The sequence below is a fragment of the Cervus elaphus genome, chromosome 21, assembly GCF_910594005.1.
Source record: "Cervus elaphus chromosome 21, mCerEla1.1, whole genome shotgun sequence".
In the NCBI taxonomy this organism is placed as follows: domain Eukaryota; kingdom Metazoa; phylum Chordata; class Mammalia; order Artiodactyla; family Cervidae; genus Cervus; species Cervus elaphus.
In genome coordinates this window covers 11,426,282-11,450,321 of record NC_057835.1, presented here as the reverse complement: position 1 = coordinate 11,450,321, position 24,040 = coordinate 11,426,282, and the positions used below count along the sequence as shown (strand labels likewise).

The 24,040-nt window shown below is 45.1% G+C and overlaps 1 long non-coding RNA gene across 1 annotated transcript in view; it reads left to right on the top strand.

Moving 5' to 3' along the window:
• Positions 1-15,105: 15,105 nt before the first annotated feature.
• Positions 15,106-24,040, top strand: part of LOC122679596 — a 20,616-nt gene continuing 11,681 nt past the window's right edge. The window contains exon 1 of the long non-coding RNA XR_006336448.1: positions 15,106-15,452. This is a non-coding gene — a long non-coding RNA (uncharacterized LOC122679596). The remainder of the gene's footprint in view (positions 15,453-24,040) is intronic.

Sequence of the window (24,040 nt, the reverse complement as noted above, 5' to 3'; positions counted from 1 at the left end):
TGTAAAAGACAAGGTTGGAACCGGTGACGCTGAAAACCTTTTCCATTCCAACCTTTTATAAAATCTACCTGTCTTGTGTTTTACACTTTCACAGCCCTGACCTGGAAAGCAACCAGGTAAACTAAAGAATTATGGAAGCAAATACATGAATGGGTAATTAGGATGCCTGGCTTATTCCTCTTGTATAATTTGGTTTTTATCAGGAGACAAAGATGTCCGTGATCCTTTCTTTTCCTGGTCTGCTGGTCTTACCATCACAGCTCAGAAACCACCACCCCTGGCCCCCAAGCCTTCTCTAGTATCCCTAGACAATGTGAAGGCTTTTTGACTCTATGATGCTCATTGCACCTCAAGACACGTGTCTGTCTTTGAATTGAGTCTGACTTTGTTATTGCTTTTGTAGCACAGTGGTGGTGGTGTTCAGCTGCTAAGTCGTGTCCGTCTCTTTGTAACCTCGTGGAGTGGAGCATGCCAGGCTTCTCTGTCCTCCACTATCTCCCGGAGTTTGCTCAAACTCATGTCCCTTGAATCAGTGATGCTATCTAACCTTCTCATCCTCTGCTGCCGCCTTCTCCTTTTGCCTTCAATCTTTTCCAGCATCAAGTCTTTTCCAGTGAGTCGGCTCTTCACATCAGGTGGCCAAAGTATTGGAGCTTCAGCTTCAGCATCAGTCCTTCCAGTGAATATTCAGGGTTGATTTCCCTTAGGATTGACTGGTTTGATCTCCTTGCTGTCCAAGGGACTCTCAAGAGTCTTCTCCAGCATCACAATTCAAAAGCATCAACATAGCATATTTTAGATAAAACACCTGATTTTATGATTATATGTACATGCCTGTCTCTCTGTCTGTAAAGCAAACATCTGTAATGAGACTGCCAATAATTTCTGAGCTCTCAACAGATAGCACAGGATTTGGCACAGGGTAATCGCTTGTGAAGAGATTTATAGATGAATAAATGAGTGGAGAGAGTAGATGAGAGAGAGAATTGACAAATGAATAAATGAATGAGGTATTTCTAATAATGGGTTTCAGGGTCCCTGGCCATGCTGTGAATGGGGATGGATTTAGGAATCATCTGATGCATTGGGCTTCCTCTTCTACCAAGTCAGATGAAAATAATCCTTTTTTTCTGCTGCTCGAACAATGGATGTCAAGGTCATACATTTGCAATCCCAGGCTCAGTCTTTTTTTTTTTTTTTTGTATTATGTGTGTTCAAGTATAGAGTTCATGTTCTCTTTTATTTTCCTTGAAGGTTAAACTTTTGCTTTTTTTCATCTGTAAAGATGTTTTAAAATCCCATCTTGAAGCTTTAAAGATTTTTCTTGCAGCAGCTAGATATAGATATATAAAATCCGTCCACTTTACAAATGAAAATGATTGATATACATCAAAAAAGTTATCTGCATCGGATAATAAAACCCAGCTCAAGTCTCTCTTTAAAAGCTCACTCCAGGAATTTCACTGAAAAGGCAGGTTCCTTGCAAATTCAGTGGTGGGGATTTTAGGAAAGGGGAGAATTGGTGATGGGGAGTTTTGGCTGCAAAAAAGAAGTACAATGTGAGAGTTGTGGGAAAAGTTTTATTTGGGGCAAAATGAGGACTATAGCCTGGGAGACAGCATCTCAGATAGCTCTGAGAAACAGCTCCAGAGAGGCAGGCAGAAGATCAGTGTTACATATGATTCTAGTGAGGTGGGTACATGCAGCCAAGTACACATTTTGACAGAGGCTCACTGCTCATCACAAAGAATAGATGTCACTGTCAATGATTTTAGTGCTTTTTCTAGATATGAGGAGATGCAAAAATTGGGCTCATAAAATCTGAAAATATCTAACTATTGAGGCAGACCTTCATTCCTGATCTCTACCTTGAACTCTTTGCAGAGGATGTTGAAGGTCAGCAGCTCCAGAAGTTCATGATTTAATCCTTGTAGAAGCAGATGGCAAGTGCCAATCTGTAGTTGGAAGAAGAGAAAATCATATTTACGTAGAAGACATCCTAAATACTTTATATAGGATATATCATTTATCCTCCCTCCTGCAAAGCAGTTAGCATCAGCCTTAGTTTTGCAGGGAGACAATTTGAGGCTCTGATATCTTAAAAAAAAATTTTTTTTTTAAATTATGTAAGTATGACAACGCACTTAGAGGAGACTTGGAAAATATAGAACTAGGTTACATGTAGTTCCACTATACATTATAATTATTGTTAAAAGTAGATAAATAAAGATTTTATAGTTGGAGTTTCAATATAAAACTCTCAAAAATTAATAGAATGAATATACAGAAAGTAGAAGGATATAGTATTCTTGAAAAGCTCTATGAACCAATTCAACATAATTAAGATTTATACAATTTTCACACAGTAGTAAGATACAAATTCTATTCAGGTTCTCATGGATTGTAAACTAGGAGACACTGGAACATATCCAGGGACATATAACAAGGTGCAAACATTTCATGGTCTAAAGGTATTGAATCTGTCTGCAATGTGGGAGACTTGGGTTCAATCTCTGAGTTGGGAAGATCCCCTGGAGGAGGAAATGGCAACCCACTCCAGTATTCTTGCCTGGAGAATCCTGTGGACAAAGGATCCTGGTGGGCTATAGAGTTGGACATGTCTGAGTGACTAACACAAAGATATTGAAATCATACAGGGTCTGTAATTATATTAGAAATCAATATCAAAAGATTTTTGAAAATAACCCCCATATTTTCAAGAGCAATGTGACATTTACCAAGAGGCTCTGGTACCTTAAGCAAAGTGCCCATAGCTGCACAGGCAGCTGCTGCTCCTGGACCCCAATCAGACTTCTGAGATGCAGACCCCGCCTCTCTCTGTGTGGTCCCATCACTGTGGGACTCTGGGAAGAGACCTCGGCAGGGTTTTTATGCAAAAATTGATTTCATATCACATTTGTAGGTTTCTTTTGATCCCCTTCTCTCCCAAGGCTGAATCTTGGCATAACTTTATCACCCATCGAGGTTAAGAGTGAGGGCTGGCAGGTATTGCTTCTTTTTTCTCCCCCCATTTATTTTTATTAGTTGGAGGCTAATTACTTTACAGTATTGTAGTGGTTTTTGCCATACATTGACATGAATCAGCCATAGATTTACATGTGTTCCCCATCCTGATCCCCCCTCCCGCCTCCCTCCCCATCCCATCCCTCTGGGTCTTCCCAGTGCACCAGCCCCGAGCACTTGTCTCATGCATCCCACCTGGGCTGGTGATCTGTTTCACCCTTGATAATATACATGTTTCGATGCTGTTCTCTCGAAACATCCCACCCTCGCCTTCTCCCATAGAGTCCAAAAGTCTGTTCTGTACATCTGTGTCTCTTTTTCTGTTTTGCATATAGGGTTATCATTACCATCTTTCTAAATTCCATATATATGGGTTAGTATACTGTATTGGTCTTTATCTTTCTGGCTTACTTCGCTCTGTATAATGGGCTCCAGTTTCATCCATCTCATTAGAACTGATTCAAATGAATCCTTTTTAACGGCTGAGTAATATTCCATGGTGTATATGTACCACAGCTTCCTTATCCATTCATCTGCTGATGGGCATCTAGGTTGCTTCCATGTCCTGGCTATTATAAACAGTGCTGCGATGAACATTGGGGTGCACGTGTCTCTTTCAGACCTGGTTTCCTCGGTGTGTATGCCGAGCAGTGGGATTGCTGGGTCATATGGCAGTTCTATTTCCAGTTTTTTAAGGAATCTCCACACTGTTCTCCACAGCGGCTGTACTAGTTTGCATTCCCACCAACAGTGTAAGAGGGTTCCCTTTTCTCCACGCCCTCTCCAGCAGGTATTGCTTCTTTTCTTCAAAGTTCCAGATATGTTTCTAATTATCAGCCATGTTTAAACACACCTGGACTATATGATGATCTTTTACTTTTCTCTAGTTTGTTTCATTTTTCCTATTTCATATTCAGTGCTCCCATTTTATTTAGTTTATAGTTTATTATTTATCCATCTCTTCTTTTTTTCTAGAGTTCTTTCTCAAGCCTAGTTTATATATATTATATATATATATATAATATGTATAATATATATATTTTAGAAAGCTTAAGAATTTTTGCCTAACTAAAACATTTGTGACATTTTGATTCCACTTGTTTGACTTAGTATGAATAGAATGCTAGATTTCTATTTTTTAAAAATATACATGTAACAAGCAACAAAATTCTACTGTATAGCAGAGGGAACTATCATCAATATCTTGTAATAACCTACGATGGACAATAATCTGAAAAATAATGTATGTCTATATGTAAAACTGCGTCACCTTGCTGTGAACCTGAAACGCTGTAAGTAAACGATACTTCAATAAAATATATACATTAAGGAAAAGAAAGTGTGAGGTCTGGGAAGTCAAGCAGACATGGCTTCAAATCCCCCTCTTGGGACTTGCCCGGTGGACCAGTGGTTAAGGCGCCATGCTCCCAATGCAGGAGGCAAGGATTCGATCCCCGTTTGGGGGGCTAAGATCCTGTATGTCTTAAGATGTGGCCAAATAAATAAATAAATCAAACCCAGCTCTTCTACTTACTAGGTGTATGGTTTTGGACAAATTACTCAACTGATTCTTGATTTCCTTATTACAAACGGAGAATCCTAATGTTGTCTTGGAGATGTTAGAGATGTAAGTTAGATCCCTGGGTCAGGAAGATCCCCTAGAGAAGCGAGTGGCAACCCACTCCAGTATTCTTGCCTGGAGAATCCCATGGACAGAGGAGGCAGGCCGGCTACAGTCTTTGGGGTCACACAGAGTCGGACATGGCTGAGTGACTGAGCACAAAGATGACATGCTGTCTACTTCACAGGGTCGTTTTGGACACTGTGACACCATGAATGCCCTTAGCGGTGTCCCTGGGTACGGTTGGTGCTCAATGTTCACAGGATGGGCTATTGAGAGACTAATGGGTGTGTTGTCTTTTCCCGCTTTGCTTTGGGGTGGATTCCTCTCAGCCCCACCTCTAGCCCAAGAGAAAGTCCTCCCCTTCCTCAGTTTATTTTGATCTTCTAGAAATGGCCTTTAATAAGCATTTCCATCTATGATGGCTATTGCTACGAATGGCACTCCTGGACCGACACAGTGGACCATTGTACAACATTTCCCTGGGGCCCTGGCTGTCTCTGAGTGGGGAGGAGAGTATGTTCCCTTTCCTAAGAGAGTGGGAGACTTCATGTCTTAGAGGGACGGGCCTCCCTTGCCCCGGGGTGGAACTGACCAGTGGATGAAGGCTCAGTCCTTTCTTGGTGGAGCTGGGGGCAGAGGCTGAATCTTCAGAGGGGAGAGAAACAGGGGCACAGTTCCAGCGAAAGAGCATAGAAATTGCTGGGCTGCTGAGAAGAAGGTGAGTGGGTTACCGAGGCAGCGGGACCTGGAGCTGGAGAAGAGCAGCAGTGCTGGGCGGACTAGATATGGGGCCGTGGCTAGAAGGCTCCGCATCAGCCTGGCCAACTTGAAAAAAAATTATTTATTTTTTAACTGGAGGACAATGGCTCCACAATGTCGTGATGGCCTCTGCCATAGAGCATCATAAATCTGCCATAGGTACACATATGCTCCCCGACCCCGAACCTCCCTCCCAGCTCCCGCTCCATCCTGCTCCATCCCGCCCCCAGGTTGTCCCCAGCGCTGGCTCTGAGCTCCGGAGTCCTCCAGCTGATGCCCGCTGGCTGTCTATTTTATGTGCGGTAACATGCAGGCTTCCACCCTTCTCCTCCATCCGTCCACCCTCTCCTTCCCCCCGCGTCCACAAGTCTGTTCCCTGTGTCTGCGTCTTGACTGCTGCCCTGCAGAAAGGTTCATCAGGACCCTCTCTCTAGATGTCACACATATGCGTTAATATACGATATTTGTCTTTCTCTTTCTGACTTGCTTCACTCTGTACAATACAGCCTGGCCGAGTTTTTCTTAAGTTAACTTTCTCTCCTCCCCCAGGGTCCGGGCGGCGTGGTGGCTCTGCCTTCTGCCGCCGGCTCCCTCCCTTGGTCTTTTGCTGGTGTTTCCTCTATTAAGTATTGTGTGCGTCTTACAGTATTTGCTTCTCAGAGGACCCGAACTAACACATCCACTGTGATGACTCTGAGTTAAATAAATCCACCCCTGAGTTAAATAGTGTACTGTGTTTTCCTATAATAAAAAAGCATTTCATGTGTTTCATTTATTTACCTTTATAAGGAGCTATGACTTACTTTTTTCCAAGGGACGTAACATCACACAGGTCCTCAGTCTGTTTTATTTTCTGGACTCCTCCCTCCAGGAGCACCCTGGCCCCTCTCTGTTCTGGAGTGGAGGTCCTGTGGGCTAGGATGCTGTTCTCTCTACACCTTTCCTTGGCCTGTGTTACATCTCCCGTCTTCTTCTTGACTTGCTTGATTTCCATCTTTCTCTTGATTTACTTTCGTGAATCGCTGAAGCACAACTTCCAGTAACTTCCCAAGAAGGGATACAGAGAAGATAATTTTTGACTCCGCAACTATCTGTAAAAGCCTTTATTTAGCTTATTCAGATGGAAATGGCCTGATGGTGTTCTGATTCCAATTTCCTTGCATAGGACCTCTTTTTTTCTGTCTGGAAGTTGCTAGGATCCTATAATAGTGTCTTAGTGTGGGTCCTACTTCCTTTCCTGTGCTGAGCATTTATGGCCCTTTTCCATTTGAAGATTCGAAAGTTATGAGACTGTGAACAATGCAAAGCGTCTTCCCTAACCCTGTCTGCTGGGCCACACTTCCTTTTCCCAAAGCACTGTTCCCAGTTAGTCGTGTATCTTTTGGAGATTGGCCATGGACATGTGGACAGTCACACTATTAACTTCTCCTCACTCCATTAACAAGTCTTTGAAAACATCCCTTTAAGAGCGTCACAATATTCTAATTAGTGGATCTACCATAACATTGACTTAACCAGTTCACTTTTGTGTAGTTTTGGGCTTCTTAGGTGATTCTAGTAGTAAAGAACCCCCCTGCCAATGCAGGAGACATAAGAGACCCGGGTTCAATGCACAGGTGGGGAAGATCCCCTGGAGGAGGGCATGGCAACCCACTCCAGTATTCATGCCTGGAGAATCCCATGGATGGAGGAGCCTGGTGATCTACATTCTATGGGGTCACAAAGAGTCAGATATGGCAGAAGCAACTTAGCCCTGTGTCTACTTTTTGTACTGTCAAACATGATGTAACAAGCGTGTGTACATATCTTTATGTACACAACAAATTATTTTCTCATATTCTGCTTTCCAAAGTGTGTTCATATGGAAGATCTCAGTTTCACATTAGAGTGGAAATAGTTTTACGTGGTTTCATATTCTTTTTTCCCTGTGGACAGTTAAGGATGGGACCCCATTTTTACCGGTGATGAAGTGTGAATGCCAGGGAACATTTGGTTGTCCTGTGCCCACATGCTGCATTCAGAAATTCCTTTCCTGCAAATCACTTTTTGCTAAAGGGAGGCTTTCTCACTCATGCCAGATGACATCTCCAGGCCCAGCTGTCCACAGAAACTCAGAGCTGTGAGATTTGGAAGTCACAATTTCCCAATCCCTCTTCGAGCTTCCAATAACACAAAAATTACACACCGATTTCTTCTTCTTCACAAGTTCTGAATGCTTAGAGAATTCAGGTGCTTTCAGAATTCTGCTCTCAGTGAGGTCTGATGCATGCAGGATAGGCATCATCTTATATTGGTTGGAAGGTTTCCCTCTCTAAGGCATTTTACTATCTGGAATCACATCTGATCTCCCCATCCCCGCTGCAAGTTTTCAGAGCCAGACTTGTGGTTCCTCCTGGTGATTAAATGGTCCCACAGAAGGTCATGCTCACATGGTGACTTCTGGGCAGAGCTGGGTCTTAATCCCTGGTTTTCCAAGCAAACTTAGAGCTGATTCCATTAGGCAACATCAGTTCAGTCACTCAGTTGTGTTCGACTCTTTGGGAACCAATGGACATCAGCATGCTAGGCTTCCTGTCCATCACCAATTCCCAAAACTTGCTCAAACTCATGTCCATCGAGTCAGTGATGCCATCCAACCATCTCATCCTCTGTCATCCCCTTCTCCTCCCACCTCCAATCTTTCCCAGCATCAGGGGCTTTTCCAATGAGACAGTTCTTCATATCAGGTGGTCAAAGTATTGGAGTTTCAGCTTCAGCATCAGTCCTTCCAATGAACACCCAGGACTGATCTCCTTTAGGATGGACTTGTTGGATCTCCTTGCAGTCCAAGGGACTGTCAAGAGTCTTCTCCAACACCACAGTTCAAAGGCATCAATTCTTCAGCGCTCAGCTTTCTTTATAGTCCAACTCTCACATCCATACATGACTACTGGAAAACCATAGTTTTGACTAGATGGACCTTTGTTGGTAAAGTAATGTCTCTGCTTTTTAATATGCTGTTTAGATTGGTCATAGCTTTTCTTCCAAGGAGCAAGCGTCTTCTAATTTCATGGCTGCAGTCACCATCTGCAGTGATTTTGGAGCCCAAAACATAAAGTCTCTCGCTATTTGTCATCTATTTCCTGTGAAGTGATGGGACCAGATGCCATGATCTCTGTATTTTGAATGTTGAGTTTTAAGCCAACTTTTTCACTCTTCTCTTTCACTTTCATCAAGAGGCTCCTTAGTTCCTCTTTGTTTTCTGCCATAAGGGTGGTGTCATCTGCATATCTGAGGTTGAGGTTATTGATATTTCTCCTGGCAATCTTGATTCCAGCTTGTGCTTCATCCAACCCAGCATTTCACATGATGTACTCTGCATATAAGTTAAATAAGCAGGGTGACAACATACAGCCTTGATGGACTCCTTTCCCTATTTGGAACCAGTCTGTTGTTCCATGTCCAGTTCTAGCTGTTGCTTTTTGACCTGCATACAGATTTCTCAGGAGGCAGGTAAGGTGGTCTGGTATTCCCATCTTTTGAAGAATTTTCCACAGTTTGCTGTGATTCACACAGTCAAAGGCTTTGTTGTAGTCAATAAATCAGAAGTAGATGTTTTTCTGGAACTCTCTTGCTTTTTCGATGATCCAACGGATGTTGGCAATTTGATCTCTGGTTCTTCTGCCTTTCTAAAACCGGTTTGAACATCTGGAATTTCGCAGTTCACATAGTGCTGAAGTCTGGCTTGGAGAATTTTGAGCATTACTTTGCTAGCATGTGAGATGTGTGCAATTGTGAGGTAGTTTGAACATTCTTTGGCATTGCCTTTCTTTGGGTTTGGAATGAAAGCTGACCTTTTCTGGTCCTGTGGTCACTGCTGAGTTTTCCAAGTTTGCTGGCGTACTGAGTGCAGCACTTTCACAGCATCATCTCTGAGGATTTGAAATAGCTCAACTGGAATTCCATCACCTCCACTAGCTTTGTTTATAGTGATGCTTCCTAAGGCCCACTTGACTCTGCATTCCAGGATATCTGGCTCTAGATGAGTGATCACACCATCGTGGTTATCTGGGTCATGAATATCTTTTTTGTATAGTTTTTCTGTTTATTCTTGCCACCTTTTCTTAATATCTTCTGCTTCTGTTAGGTCCATACCTAAGTTTCTGCCCTTTATGTGTGCCCGTCTTTGCATGAAATGTTCCCTTGGTATCTCTAATTTTCTTGAAGAGATCTCTAGTCTTGCCCATTCTATTGTTTTCCTCTATTTCTTTTCATTGATCACCGAGGAAGGCTTTGTTATCTCTCCTTTCTATTCTTTAGAACTCTGCATTCAAATGGGAATATCTTTTCCTTTCCCCTTTGCTTTTCACTTCTCTTCTTTCCACAGCTATTTGTAAGGCCTACTCAGACAGCCATTTTGCTTTTTTGCATTTCTTTTTCTTGGGGATGGTCTTGATCCCTGTCTCTGGTACAATATCACGAACCTCCGTCCATAATTCTTCAGGCACTCTGTCTATCAGATCTAATCCCTTGAATCTATTTGTCACTCCCACTGTATAATCATAAGGGATTTGATTTAGGTCATACCTGAATGACCTAGTGGTTTTCCCTACTTTCTTCAATTTAAGTCTGAATTTTGCAATAAAGAGTTCATGATCTGAGCCACAGTCATCTCCCAGTCTTGTTTTTGCTGACTGTATAAAGTTTCTCCATCTTTGGCTGCAAAGAATATAATCAATCTGATTTCGGTGTTGACCATCTGGTGATGTCCATGTTTAGAGTCTTCTCTTGTGTTGTTGGAAGTGAGTGTTTGCTATGACCAGTGCGTTCTCTTGGCAAAACTGTTAGCCTTTGACCTGCTTCGTTTTGTACTCCATGGCGAAATTTGCCTGTTACTCCAGGTGTTTCTTGACTTCCTACTTCTGCATTCCAGTCCCCTATAATGAAAAGGACATCCTTTTTGGGTGTTAGTTCTAAAAGGTCTTGTAGGTCTTCATAGAACCGTTCAACTTCAGCTTCTTCAGCATTACTGGTAGAGGCGTAGACTTGGATTACTGTGATATTGAATGGTTTGCCTTGGAAACAAACAGAGATCATTCTGTTGTTTTTGAGAGTGCATCCAAGTACTGCATTTGGGACTCTTTTGTTGACTATAATGGCTACTCCAATTCTTCTAAGGGATTCTTGCCCACAGTAGTAGATATAATGGTCATCTGAATTAAATTCACCCATTCCAGTCCATTTTAGTTCAATGATTCCTAAAATGTCAGTGTTCACTTTTGTCATCTCCTGTTTGACCACTTCCAATTTGCCTTGATTCATGGAGCTAACATTCCAGGTTCCTATGCAATATTGCTCTTTACAGCATCAGACTTTACTTCCATCACCAGTCCCATCCACAACTTGGTGTTGTTTTTGCTTTGGCTCCGTCTCTTCATTCTTTCTGGAGTTATTTCTCTACTGTTCTCCAGTAGCATATTGGGCACCTACCAGCCTGGGGACTTCACCTTTCAGTGTTCTATCTTTTTGCCTTTTCATGCTGTTCATGGGGCTCTCAAGGCAAGAATAGTGAAGTGGTTTGCCATTCCCTTCTCCAGTGGACCACATGTTGTCAGAACTCTCCACCATGACCCATCCATCTTGGGCAGCACTACATGGCCTGGCTCATGGTTTAATTGAGTTAGACAAGTTTGTAGTCCACGTGATCAGTTTGGTTAGTTTTCTGTGATTGTGGTTTTCAGTCTGTCTGCCCTCTGATGGAGAAGGATAAGAGGCTTATGGAAGCTTCTTGATGGGAAAGACTGACTGAGGGGGACACTGGGTCTTATTCTGATAGGTGGGGCCATGATCAGTAAATCTTTAATCCAATTTTCTGTTGATGGGCGGGTTCCATCCCTGTTGTTTGACCTGAGGCCAAACTATGGTGGACGTAATGAAGATAATTGCAACTTCCTTCGAAAGGTGCCACACTCAGTGCCCCCGACCCTGCAGCAGGCCATCCCACGCCTCCACTGGTGGGGCCTTTTCAGAAAACAAAAGAAACCATCAGAGAATCAGAGCTGCTGATAAAAAGATTTAGGCTCTTTGGAGTCAGGAGGACCTGGCTGTAAATCCTGGAAGCTCTCTTTGTCTCAATACTCTTCAGCACTATGGGAATAATGCTACCTAGCTGACCTGTTGTTATTAAGAGCATTAAAACACATACATGAAAATATTGATCATGGTGTCCACTGTACAGCTAGTTTCCAAGCACATGAATAGAACTGTTATGTGAACCATCTGAAATGCAAGTGAAAAACTGGAGTCAAAGTCTTTAGAATCATGAACTATCACAGTTAGAGTAGGCCTCCCGTATGGCAGGCCAGACCTAGGAGAGGAAGAGGGACCCCATAGAGGCAAAGCCAGGATTAGAACGAAAGAGTCCATCTTCCTGTCCGTTGTTCTTTTTGCCACCCCACAGCTTCTCTAATGATTATCGTCACAGAAGGGATTGTAGGCTCCTGCCCTGCAGACATTCTACTTCCCTCCTCTCAGCAGCAGCCAGAGTCCCATTTGAGAAAGTTGCTCCCCCAGGTGGTGAACTGTCAGTGGGGGTGTCAAAGATATGGGCATGGGACTTGGCCAGTCACATTGTCTCTCCCAAGCATCTGAGTCCTGAGTGAAGTGATGGGAAGCAGAATATACACAACGCAAAGTGGAAATAGGAACCGAGGAACAGGAAATGACTGCCAGTTTCTCCTGATGGTGGTACCCAGCACCTAAGGGCCACTCCAACTGTTGCTTTTCTTGAAGCGTGGCTGTTCAGCTTTGCCCTTGGTTGTTGGAGCTACCCTACATCCTTCCATAAGATTCTTTTTGGCTCAGGTTAGCTAGAGCTACTTTCTGTTGCTTGCAACCCACAAAATCTAATTAGAACCATGATCTAAAACTTGCTCTTTAGATGCTAATGAGTGGTTACGGTTGCATTTGGATTAACTGCCATTAATGGTATTTTTAAATAACCAGTGGTTAAAGAGGAAGAGTGAGAAGCTCTGTCAATGGCTCTGAGAGAGGATGGAGAAAACCACCCTTTTTTCTGAACGTCTGCGAGGAATGAACACTCCCAGGTGGACAGAGAGGCATGGGCTTACATCTCACAGCGTACTGTGTGGCTTATAACAGGTTGCGTCACTTCTCTGAGCTCAGATATCCCTGTAGGCACACAAGTGCTATGGATCTTCACCAGATATAAACCCAGTGAGAACAGGAGTCATCTTATTCTCTGCTGTCTCGCCAGAGGGTAGCACATAACAGTATCTGGTCCAGGGAAAGCAGTCGACACAAGAGAACTGAAGGCATCTGACTCTGACTTTGTCCTGACTTCAGGCTCTGCCCTCATTCATCACACTCAGTGACTAAACCCAGCCTTCTGGCCCCCCGACTTCTCTGGGCTTGCATTCACCCTGGCTTCTCCTGTTTCTGGCCTCTCTCCTAGCTCTGACCTCCGGGCTGCAAAGCTCAGCGCATCCATCTCCTGCGAGAGGCAGGAGGACCAGACAGCCAGAAGGAGGCTGCCTTCCACCTTCCCTCTGCTCACCCATCTTGGCTCCTTCAGCCAGGCCAGCCTTCCAGCCGTAAACAGGCCTCCACCAGAAAAGTTTTTCAGAGAGAACAGAAGCCTGGTCTGTGTCAGGGCTGCTGATGTCAGATCAGAGATACGTCAGGCTGGGAACAGACCTTCATCCTGGCCCACAAAGCGCAGAGGGCCCTGGGCCCCTGCAGCTGCAATCCCAGGCCTGGGCAGAGAGCGCCCCTCCCTGGACCAGTCCATTGTCAGCCTCAGACCCAGAAAGGGCGAGTCCAAGGATGAAGGGGAGGAAGCAAGCAACTCCCAGCACGCCAAGCAATGTTCTTTCTCAGCACGGGGAAAAAATGCCAGTTCAAAGGGCTGCCCCAGTTTCCTGCAACAAGTTTTCCCCCGGGGAGGCAGGAGCCCGCTGTGTTGATGGAGCACAGGGGAATGATCAAAAGAGATGTTTTGGAGGCAGAGAGGAGGCAGGCTTTTGATGAAAAACATTGGTTTCTTCTCCAAAAAAAGAAATTTGAAATAGAAAAAAATATCAAGATGGCATTAGGATAAATCATTGCTATCTTTTTTTTTTTTTTTTTTGGTCTGCTATATATCAAGTACTTTTTATACCATTGAATAACCCTGTGAAACACAGGTATCATCTGTGTTTTATAGATGAGGAGACTGAAGCAAGAGGGCTTGAGGAACGCTATCAAGGTCACACAGCTCTAAGCGGTGGCGTTAGGAGTGGGACCCAGGACTTTTCCGATTCTAAAGTTGATTTCTCCCCTGACTATCTCATACTTTCCAGCTGCCAGATTCTTCTTCCATGAGAGGAAAGAGTCAGCACTATCTTAACTTAGGATACATTACTTGGGATATTGTGTCCAAAGCCATTTCATGCTGTATCTCAGCGAAGACTGACAACAATCCTGTAAGCAGCTCGTTATTATTTTTCCAGTTTTTTTTTTTTTTTTTTGGCAAGGAGGAAACAAACCCAGAGACAGTGAGTAACTTGCCACCATCAGGAGGGTCAGGTGAGGAAGCAGGGCTGGGGTGCGGCTGTGATAACGAGCTCAGTGCCTGTCCCTCAACCCCGGGGTCCAGCAAACTGCAGCCCCTGGGCCAGACCTGGTTGATTGCCTCTTATGGTATGAACACTCTTTTCCCCTCTATTTTTTTCAAATGTTTTTAAACTGTTTTTACTTTTTAATTATTTATTTATTTTATTTGGCTGGGCCAGGTCTTTGTTTTGGCATGCAGGATCTTTAGCAGTGGCATGTGAGTGAACTCTTAGTTGTGGCCTGTGAGATCTAGTTCCCTGACCAGGAATGGGAGTGTGGAGTCTTAACCACTGGACCACCAGGGAAGTCGCTGATCTGTGACTATGAACAGGACTATTCATAGGAACTGCTAATCTTGACTGAATGAGTGAAGCTAAGTTGCTTCAGTCGTGTCGGACTCTTTTGTGGCCCCGCAGGCTGTAGCCCTCCAGGATCCTCTGTCCCTGGGATTCTCCAGACAAGAATACTGGAGTGGGTTGCCATGTCCTCCTCCAGGGGATTTTCCTGACCCGGGATTGAGCCTGGGTCTCATGTCTCCTGCATTGGCAGGTAGATTCTTTACCACTAGTGCCACCTGGGAAGCCCATTGAATGCGTATGATGTGCTAAATACTCTTGTAAGAGCTTTCAGTGCAGTAACTTATATTTTCCAAGCAACACGTTCCCCATTTTACACAGAAGTGCAGTACCAGCCTGTGATTACACATCCAGGTGTGATGCCTCAGGCGTTTAACCACCAGACTGTGTTCCTGATTGCTCTGCTTCACCGCCTCCAAGTGGTCTGGAAGGGAATGGTGCATGGTGGGCAAAGAGTCCAAAGCAATCCTATTTAGAGGAACTCCAACCAATTCTCTAGTGGCTCAAACGGTAAAGCATCCACCTGCAATGCAGGAGACCTGGGTTCAATCCCTGGGTCAGAAAGAGCCCCTGGAGAAGGAAATGGCAACCCACTTCAGTAGTCTTGCCTGGAAAATTCCGTTGACTGAGGAGCCTGGTAGGCTATAGTCTGTGGGGTCCCAAAGAGTCGGACATGACTGAGCAAACTTCACTTTCTTTTTCTGTTCTACCAATTCTCAGGTGCGAGGTGGATCTTCCCAACCGGAAAAAGCATGTCGTTGGAAGCCCAAGCTCAACTGTGTCCCTGAGGGGATGTCCAGGTTGCTGTCCTGCTGTAAACTGGGGCGGTTCCCAGGGCCCAAAAGGAGTGCCTGGGAGATTCCGCTGGGTCTCACAGACCTTCCAGAAGTATGTACGCAGCATCCAATGCAGCAGCAGCAGCAGCCTTGCACTTTGCCATCATCCCTCGACCCCTGTCTGTCTCCTTTCGTTTATGACTGCTGAAGATTTTTGCATGAAAACGCGGTTTTCTTGGTCTTCTGAGGGCTTGGCTTCCTGCTGCTGATCCTCACCTGAAGCCATAATTCTCCATTTGTGGCTCAATAACTGGCTCCCAGGTGAGTTAATTATGGGCCATATGCTCCCGGGTCTGGTGTGCTGGAAAGGCAGACTGGCACGCTTGGATGTCTCCGGGCTGTTCCCATGTCTCTTTCGGGCTCGCCGGTTCCAAGCTTGTCCTCCATGGCGTCTCCCTGGGGCCTCTAGAGACTCTTTCTCTCCTCAGGTAGTGTTCCGTTTTGCCGGTGACCCCAGCTGGGCTTAACTGGGCATTCACTTGTCTGCCTGCCAGCATCTCGGGGTTGACCATTTGGCAAAAACCAACCAAAGGGCAGATGAGGTCTGCTGTTTAAATCTCCTGCAGGTGAGGTGATGAAGTGGAAAGAGCTTCGAGCCTGGGATTCAGGGAAGTTGAGTTCTGCTCCTAGCTGTGCTGGGAAATTGCTGTTATGACTTTGGAGAAATCTCTTCATCTCTCCGGATCTTAGGTTTTTTTTTTTTTTTTTTTTTAAATGTGAAAGAAGTAGTTTTGGATGGATCAGTGATTTCTAACCTGATTTCTAGGTGTCTGAAAAGATAGTGGTGGGCATTTTGTTGCTTTGTTTTAGTCGCTCAGTTGTGTCCGACTCTTTGAGACCCCATGGATTGTAACCAGCCAGGCTCCTCTATTCATGATATTCTTCAGGCAAAAATACTGGAGTGGGTTGCCATTTCCTCCTCCAGAGGACCTTCCTGACCCAGGGATTGAACCCTCGTCTCCTGAAAGTCTCCTGAATTGGGGGTGAATTCTTTACTGCTGAGCCACAAAGTGAAAGTGAAATTCACTCAGTCATGTCCAACTCTTTGTGACCTCATGGATAGTCCATGTAATTCTTGAAGCCAGAATACTGGAGTGGGTAGCCATTCCCTTCTCCAGGGGGTCTTCCCAACCCAGAGATCAAACCCAGGTCTCCCACACTGCAGGTGGATTCTTTACCAGCTGAGCCACCAGGGAAGCCCAAGAATATTGGAGTGGGTAGCTTATACCTTCAGAGGATCTTCCCGACCCAGGAATCAAACCCCGGTCTCCTGCATTGCAGGCAGATTCTTCACCAGCAGAGGATAGCATTAAAACCGCTCTGGACTCCTTTTAATTGCAAACTCCTAGAAGTGATTGTTGCCTAGTCAACCCTGAGTCTTCATCATCAAAGAGGGTTTGGTACAAAAGGTGCAAACAATGGATGTTTGTTGAAATAATAAGGCCCTTCAGAAAGCCTAACAAAAATTGTCCTTTAGCCCTGATGAAGCTGGGCAGGCTAATAAGAACCTTGGTTTATTTAGTGGCTAGCATTACGTTAAAGATGTAAAATTGTCTCTGCATACCCAACACTGTATAGAAAAGGGAAAGGCAGGAAAGGGATTTTTAACTTTTTTTTGCTGTGCCCTGAGGCATATGGGATCTTAGTTCCCGGACCAGGAATTGAACCTATGTTCCCTGCACTGAAAGTGTGGAGTCTTAACCACTGGACGGCCAGGGAAGTCCCAGGAAAGGAATCTTTGAGAAAGGTGCTGGCTAGTTAAAAGACTGAAAACCAAGCTCAAAAAAATGATGGAGACCACAGGAGGCAAGGTGTTTGAGAACCCGGGTGCGATTGAGTGTTCAAGATGGGAAGTCCTACTGGACAAGCTGGGTCATGTGACTGCCCAGGTGCTGGGTGGTGGAGGGGAGTTACCTAGCTTCCCTAGGCTCCCATAGATGTTGTCCAACCAAGATTATCACGCAGTTTGGGGATTTCTGCCAAACAGGAAGAAACTTTGGACTTGAAATGATAAAAGACAACTGCACCTGTTACTCTGGTCCTGCTGCAGCTGTTTTAGGTAATTATGACTGGCTTTGGTGAAAGGAAATGTGAAGACGAACCTACACATGTATTTTGATAGAGAAAAACACCTCTGCCTGGAGTCCATGTGAAAGACGTTAGAGTGCTTGTAGATGAAGGTGGACCCATTTCTAGTCCACAAAAGCTGAGGTTTTCTACCAAGACAAGTAATGGGGAACCCTCTGAAGAGACGCAGATACAAGTGCCCAGGGAGGTTTATGTTTCTGTGTTTCTAGTTGTTTAGTGAAAGCTCCAGCAAACTGTCTTGTCTGTTCTCTCTGAGCCCATAACCCCAAGCTGGTTAACTTCACTGGGGTTTTGTGAGATTAAGTGAGATAACAGATTTGAATAGCTATAACCCTAAGGTACTCAGGTGGTGCTAGTGGTAAAGAACCAGCCTGCCAATGCAGAAGACATGAGAGATGTGGGTTTGAGCCCTGGGTCCGGAAGATCACCTGGAGGAGGGCATGGCAACCCACTCCAGTCTTCTTGCCTGGAGAATCCCCATGGACAGAGCAGCCTGGTGGGCTACAGTCCACAGGGTTGAAAAGAGTTGGACATGACTGAAGTGACTGAGCACGCATGCAAGGTACTCACATTTCCAGTAACAATCACCAACACCGTCTTGGCATTTTCCTGGAGAATGTGGGTGGGTAGCCATGGGTGGGAAACACCTTCCCTTTTCCTTCTCCTTTTCATTAGCTTATATTCTTTGTGCTAATTTTATCTCCGTAGTTGACATATATCGCTTGCAGCTGTCCAGTATCTCTTTAATGGCCTCTGTATATCTTAATTATTTTTCACATTTTGACTCCTGCCTTCTCAAGGTAGAATCGAGAAAAATTTCATCCTGAGGCTTGTTTTCAGCCAGTGTAGTAGCAGGGAACCTAGATCCCTATAATTAGATGAACTTGCTTAAGACTTGGAACCAGAGGTGAACCATGTGAGGCTTCAGGCTGCCTGGGGAAGGTCCTCATTCAGAAAGTGGTGGAGTTGTCTGGTTCCTGGGGGCAGGGCTGGTAGAATTTCTGTCATCCGGTCCTGGTCATTACACTTGCTACATAGTGACAGTTGTGCTATTTTTGTTAGAGAATCTCCACAAGTGTGTTTGCATCTGATAGATTCGGAGTCCATTCTTTGCTCTCCTCAGAGATATTTTGAGCTGTCTATGTTCCTTTCATGCTTACATTAGTCTTTCATTGCTGCTAGTTGTGAGATCTATAAAGATTTTACCTTTTTATAAGTGAATATTATAGTTCTTGAAAATATGTAGACAAGTGAAAACGAGTGGAGGAGATTTGACGGATACAAGAAGAGATAAAGAAGAGAGTAAGAACAAGACGAGAGAGAGAGACAAAGAGAGAGGAAAGGGCCCTGGCCGCCTCAGAAATGATCCCCAGGGGTTAGCGTCTGTGGTGGCCAGCCTCTGCTACAGCTTCCTGGTCCCCACTTCCAGAACCCGTGTCCTGTCTAGTCCTTTTCAATGTTGAATCAGAGCTGGCTTGTGAGATCCCTTACATGTGGTGGAGGGGACAGTGTGTGATACCCAAGCCTGGGTAGGAAAACGCATGGCACCTTCCACCTCGGCCTTTTGGATCATCTTCTCTGAAAGACGTCAGCTGCCGTGTTGGAAGGACGCTCGAGCAGCTCTGCGGAGAGCTCCCATGAAGACAAACCAACTTGGCAGTCCCAGCTTGCTGCCACTTGAGTGAACGTCCTCGGAAGTGGAGCTCCTGGCCTTGGTCCATCACGTAGAAGACTGGAACTCCAGCCAAGGCCCAACAGAGAGCATCCTGCGAGAGCCTGAGTCAGAACTGCCCAACCAACTTGCTCCTGCATCCTTGGTTTACAGAATTGGGGAGATAAAGCATGGTTCTTGTTGTTTTAAGCCACTAAATGCCAGCATTAGACACTTGAAATGGTTCTCCTGCTGTTCTCCCCATTGGGAAAGATGCTCTTGTCTCTGAGGCAGGGGCAGACAGTGGTGATGTTAGAGATCTCTCTTCTTATGGCTGGTGTTATTGTTCTGCTTCACGTGCTGTGCTGTGCATAGTCGCTCAGTCATGTCCAGCTCTTTGTGATCCCCTGGACTACATCCTGCCAGGCTCCTCTGTCCATGCAGTTCTCCAGGCAAGAATACTGGAGTGGGTTGCTATGTCCTCCTCCAGGGAATCTTCCCAACCCAGGGATCAAACCCAGGTCTCCCGCGTTGCAGGCAGATTCTTTACTGACTGAGCCACCAGGGAAGCCTGTTCTGCTTCATTGGTTCAGTTCAGTTGCTCAGTCATGTCTGACTCTTTGTGACCCCATGGGCTGCAGCACGCCAGGCTTCCCTGTCCATCACCAACTCCTGGAACTTGCTCAAATTCATGTCCATTGAGTCAGTGATGCCATCCAACCATCTCATCCTCTGTTGTCCCCTTCTTCTCCCACCTTCAATCTTTCCCAGCATCAGGGGCTTTTCCAATGAGACAGTTCTTCACATCAGGTGGCCAAAGTATTGGAGTTTCAGCTTCAGCATCAGTCTCTCTGGTGAACACCCAGGACTGATCTCCTTTAGGATGGACTTGTTGGATCTCCTTTCAGTCCAAGGGACTGTCAAGAGTCTTCTCCAACACCACAGTTCAAAGGCATCAATTCTTCAGCGCTCAGCTTTCTTTATAGTCCAACTCTCACATCCATACATGACTACTGGAAAACCACAGGTTTGACTAGATGGACCTTTGTTGGTAAAGTAATGTCTCTGCTTTTTAATGTGCTGTTTAGGTTGATCGTAGCTTTTCTTCCAAGGAGCAAGCATCTTTTAATTTCAGGGCAGCAGTTCTGCTTCATAGCAGCGCTCAATTCTTCACTTAGTAGAATTCCTCTTGGGCTCTAGTAGATAATGGAACATTATTTCTGGTTTTCAGTATTATTGCACCTTTAGTTCTCCAGGGTATGTTTTCAGAAGTATTTCAATGGGGAAGGTGGATAAGGATGAATCCAGTGCTGTTATTTTGCTGTTCTCTTAACCAGGAAATCAAAAATTTATAGCTGCCCCTAAATTTTCGATTATGCATCTCATCAGTACATGTTTTTTGACCACATATGTTTCCTACGTGGTGTAGTGGTAAAGAATCTTCCTGTAATATATAGGAGACATGGGTTTGATCCCTGGGTCAGGAAGACCCCCTGGAGAAGGAAATGGCAAACTGCTACAGTATTTTTGCCTGGAAAATTCCAAGGGCAGAGAAGTCTGGTGGGCTATTGTCCACGGGGTCACAGAGTAGCACGTGACTGACACAGAACACTCTAAAACATTCCTTCCTTGTTCTTCCTTATTCGTTTATTAGTTCCAAGTGCCACTGTATTGTTTCATCATATGCTATAAAGCATACAAAGTACACATTTAGAAAACGCGAGATAAAAACAAACAGAAATAGGCGTTGTAATATTTTCTTTTTCTTTCTTAGTGGTTGTCTTGGTCACTGCTGGTGAGTGTGCACTTCTCCCATTTTGGAGACCCCTGGTCTCCGATATGGTTAGCTTTTTGTATTTTCGTATTATCTGCACGATATTTTAAGGGCAGAGATTGTGCCTTATTTATGTCTTCCAAGATTATAAGATTACTGCTGTGTTTATGCTTCTTACAATACAGAATGAATGAATGAATGAACAAACAAATGCATGAATACATGACTGGATGGAGAAACGACATCTATATTTCAGTATGATACTAAAAGCAAAGAAAACAAAAACTGATATGTTAAATTTTTAAAAAAATTTAAAAAGTAATATTAATTAAAAGTAATATATATATTAAGTAGATGAGACTTAAGCATACTCTCAGTGGTTAAGATTTTTTTAGTTTTGAATTTAATTTTAACTGGAGGATACTTGCTTCACAATGTTATGTTAGTTTCTGCTGTACGGTGATGAGAATGAGCGATGAAGTGAAGTGAAGTCGCTCAGTCGTGTCCGACTGTGCGACCCCATGGACTGTAGCCTACCAGGTTCCCCCGTCCATGGGATCTTCCAGGCAAGAGTACTGGAGTGGGTTGCCATTAATGAGCTATAAATATACATATATCCTGGGCTTCTCTGGCAGCTCAGTGGTAAAGGCTCCATCTGCCAGTGCAGGAGATGCAGGTTCAATCCCTGGGTCAGGAAGATCCTCTGGAGAAGGAAATGGCAACCCACTCCAATGTTCTTGCCTGGAAAATCCCATGGACAGAGGAGCCTGAAAGGTTACAGTCCATGGGGTCACAAAGAGTCGGCCACGACTGAGCAACTAAACGACAACAGCATACATAGACCCTCTCCGTCTGGAGCCTCCTTCCACCCCTGCCATCCCGCCATCCCGCCCAGTGGGTAGGGTCTAAACCTGGATGTGCTTGATCCCAAAACCATGTTCACCACTTAATCTCCCCCAAATCCCAGAGCCGCTCTCTTCTGCAGTCAGAGAATCACCTTCGTACCAGACATACCCTTGGAGGAAAGTTCCTGGATTTATTTCTAAGACAAATTGTGTTCTGTTTTCCTTCCCCATCCCAACCCACACACTGACATCCACAGGCCCCCGAGTCACACCCCCGCACACAACGGCTTTCTCCTTTTCCTTCAAGCTGTCTTCCAGGCCTGGCTCTCTGGCAAATAGCCATCACCCGTGAAGCCCTTTCTAGTGAGTACATATGTGGGGGAGGATTTTCCTTCACTAGCTTGCCTCGCCAGGACACATGCTGTCTGGATTTCTGTCTCCTTGCATTTCCTGGAGTGAGGACTTGGGGCAGATGCAATCATAACCAGCTCGTCGACTCTATTTGCTCAGCTGGGCATCTCTTGACCGTGTCAGTCAACCTGGCTCCGTATCCCCACTTAGACTTCGGAAAGACCTAGCGCGTTAGACCCGGTGCTGCTATTTCCCTCTGCGGCCCCATTCTCCATGCCACTGGCTTTTCCGGGCCAGGCGTTATGCAAGGAACTGGGAACCCAGAAGAAGGCAAGGGAGGGGCAGTTTTTCTGAGAATATACAGCTTGGTTCTCTCTGTGCGTGTACGCACGCATGCACTCAGCGAGTACTAGAAGGATACATAGCTTGCTCCCCGGATTCTTTCATTGTTGCTGGACTTTGGCCATGACAGCTCAGCTGGGGCCAGTGGGTGGGAGTTCTTGGGGTTATAAGCAATTACTGGATTGGCAAAAAAAATTCAGAAGGTCTTATGGAAAAACCCAAATGAACGTTTTGGCCAACCCATACAATGTACTATTATAGTCGACCTGCCGTTGGTTGCCCTGAAACTTTGAATGCCTTTGGGGTGGGTTAGGTTAGACCCCCAAATCTTCGTGGCTTAAAATAATAAAATTTATTTCTCATTAGTGCTGTGTGTCCATCAGGGGACATCTGGGGGGACTGGGGTCCGAGTCACTCTAGGACTCAGGCTGATAGAGAGGCCACCGTTTGCCAGCCATCCTGCTGGAGGGCAGTGAAAAAACAGATACATCTTACACAGATCACAGTAAGACATTACCCAGAAGCGCTCCGGCCTCTTCTCCTGTTTCAGTGGCCAGAGCAAGTCGCGAGGGCATGACCGTTTCCAAGGGGGGCAAGGAAGTAAATATTACCGTGTGACCGGGAGCGAGAACTATCATTTATGTGAACACGTATGTGCCAATGACCGTCATCATATCCTTTCCTGATTTTAGAGAATTTTCTAGTTTCTGAATCCTACTTTTTCTTTTTTTAAAATAATTTTATTTATTTATTTTATTTTTGGCTGTGCTGGGTCTTAGTTGCTCTGTGGGCTTTTCTCTCGTTGTGGTGAGCTGGGGGCTACTCTCTAGTTGTGATGCACAGGCTTCTGACGGCAGCGGCTTCTCTTGTGGAGCACGGGCCCTAGGGCACACAGGCTTCCGCAGTCACGGCACATAGGCTCAGTAGTTGCCGCTCCCAGGCTCTAGACCGACTCCCAGGAGGTGGGCTCCCGAGCTCAATAGCTGTGGCACACAGGCTTGATTGCCCTGGGGTCCTTGGGATCTTCCTGGATCAGGAACTGAACCCACGCCTCCTGCATTGTCAGGTGGATTCCTTACCGCTGAACCACCAGATAATTCTACTTTTCCAGGATAGAAGTTAGAAATTCACTGTGATGGACAGAGTACTGGCCACCCAAAGAGGTCCACATCCTCCTCCCCAGGGCCTGTGAATATACATGAAGGGATTTTGCAGATATGACTACATAAGGGATCTTGAGATGGGGAGGTGACCTAGGATTATCCAGGTGGCCCCACATCAGCACAAGGACACTTACAAGGAAAAAGGGAGGTGGGAGAATCAGAGCCAGAAAAGCAGACGTGAGGATGGGGACAGCTTTGCAGTGACTGATGCAGATAATCTTGGGTCCAAGAATGCCTGCGGCTCTCAGGGGCTGGGGATGGAATCTCATACTGGGGGAGGGTCTCCAGGGGTCATTTCTCCCTACAGAGTAATGATGTGAGCTGATCTCTGTAAGAAGGCTGAATTGGAGTGTGAGATAATATAGTCACTTTGTTTTTATGTTTACATTCAATCATTTTCTTCTTTTCACCTCACTTAAGACTTGTTTGGATTATTTACCCATTAACAGTATCCACCACCTACCTTTATCATATGTTATAGTGTATGAGGAACTTCCACAGTGGCTCAGCAGGAGATGCCAGAGACACAGGTTTGATCCCTGGGTTGGGAAGATCCCCTGAGGAAGGAAATAGCAGGTCTCCCCAGTATTCTTGCCTGGGAAATCCCACAGACAGAGTGGCCTGGCAGGTTGCAG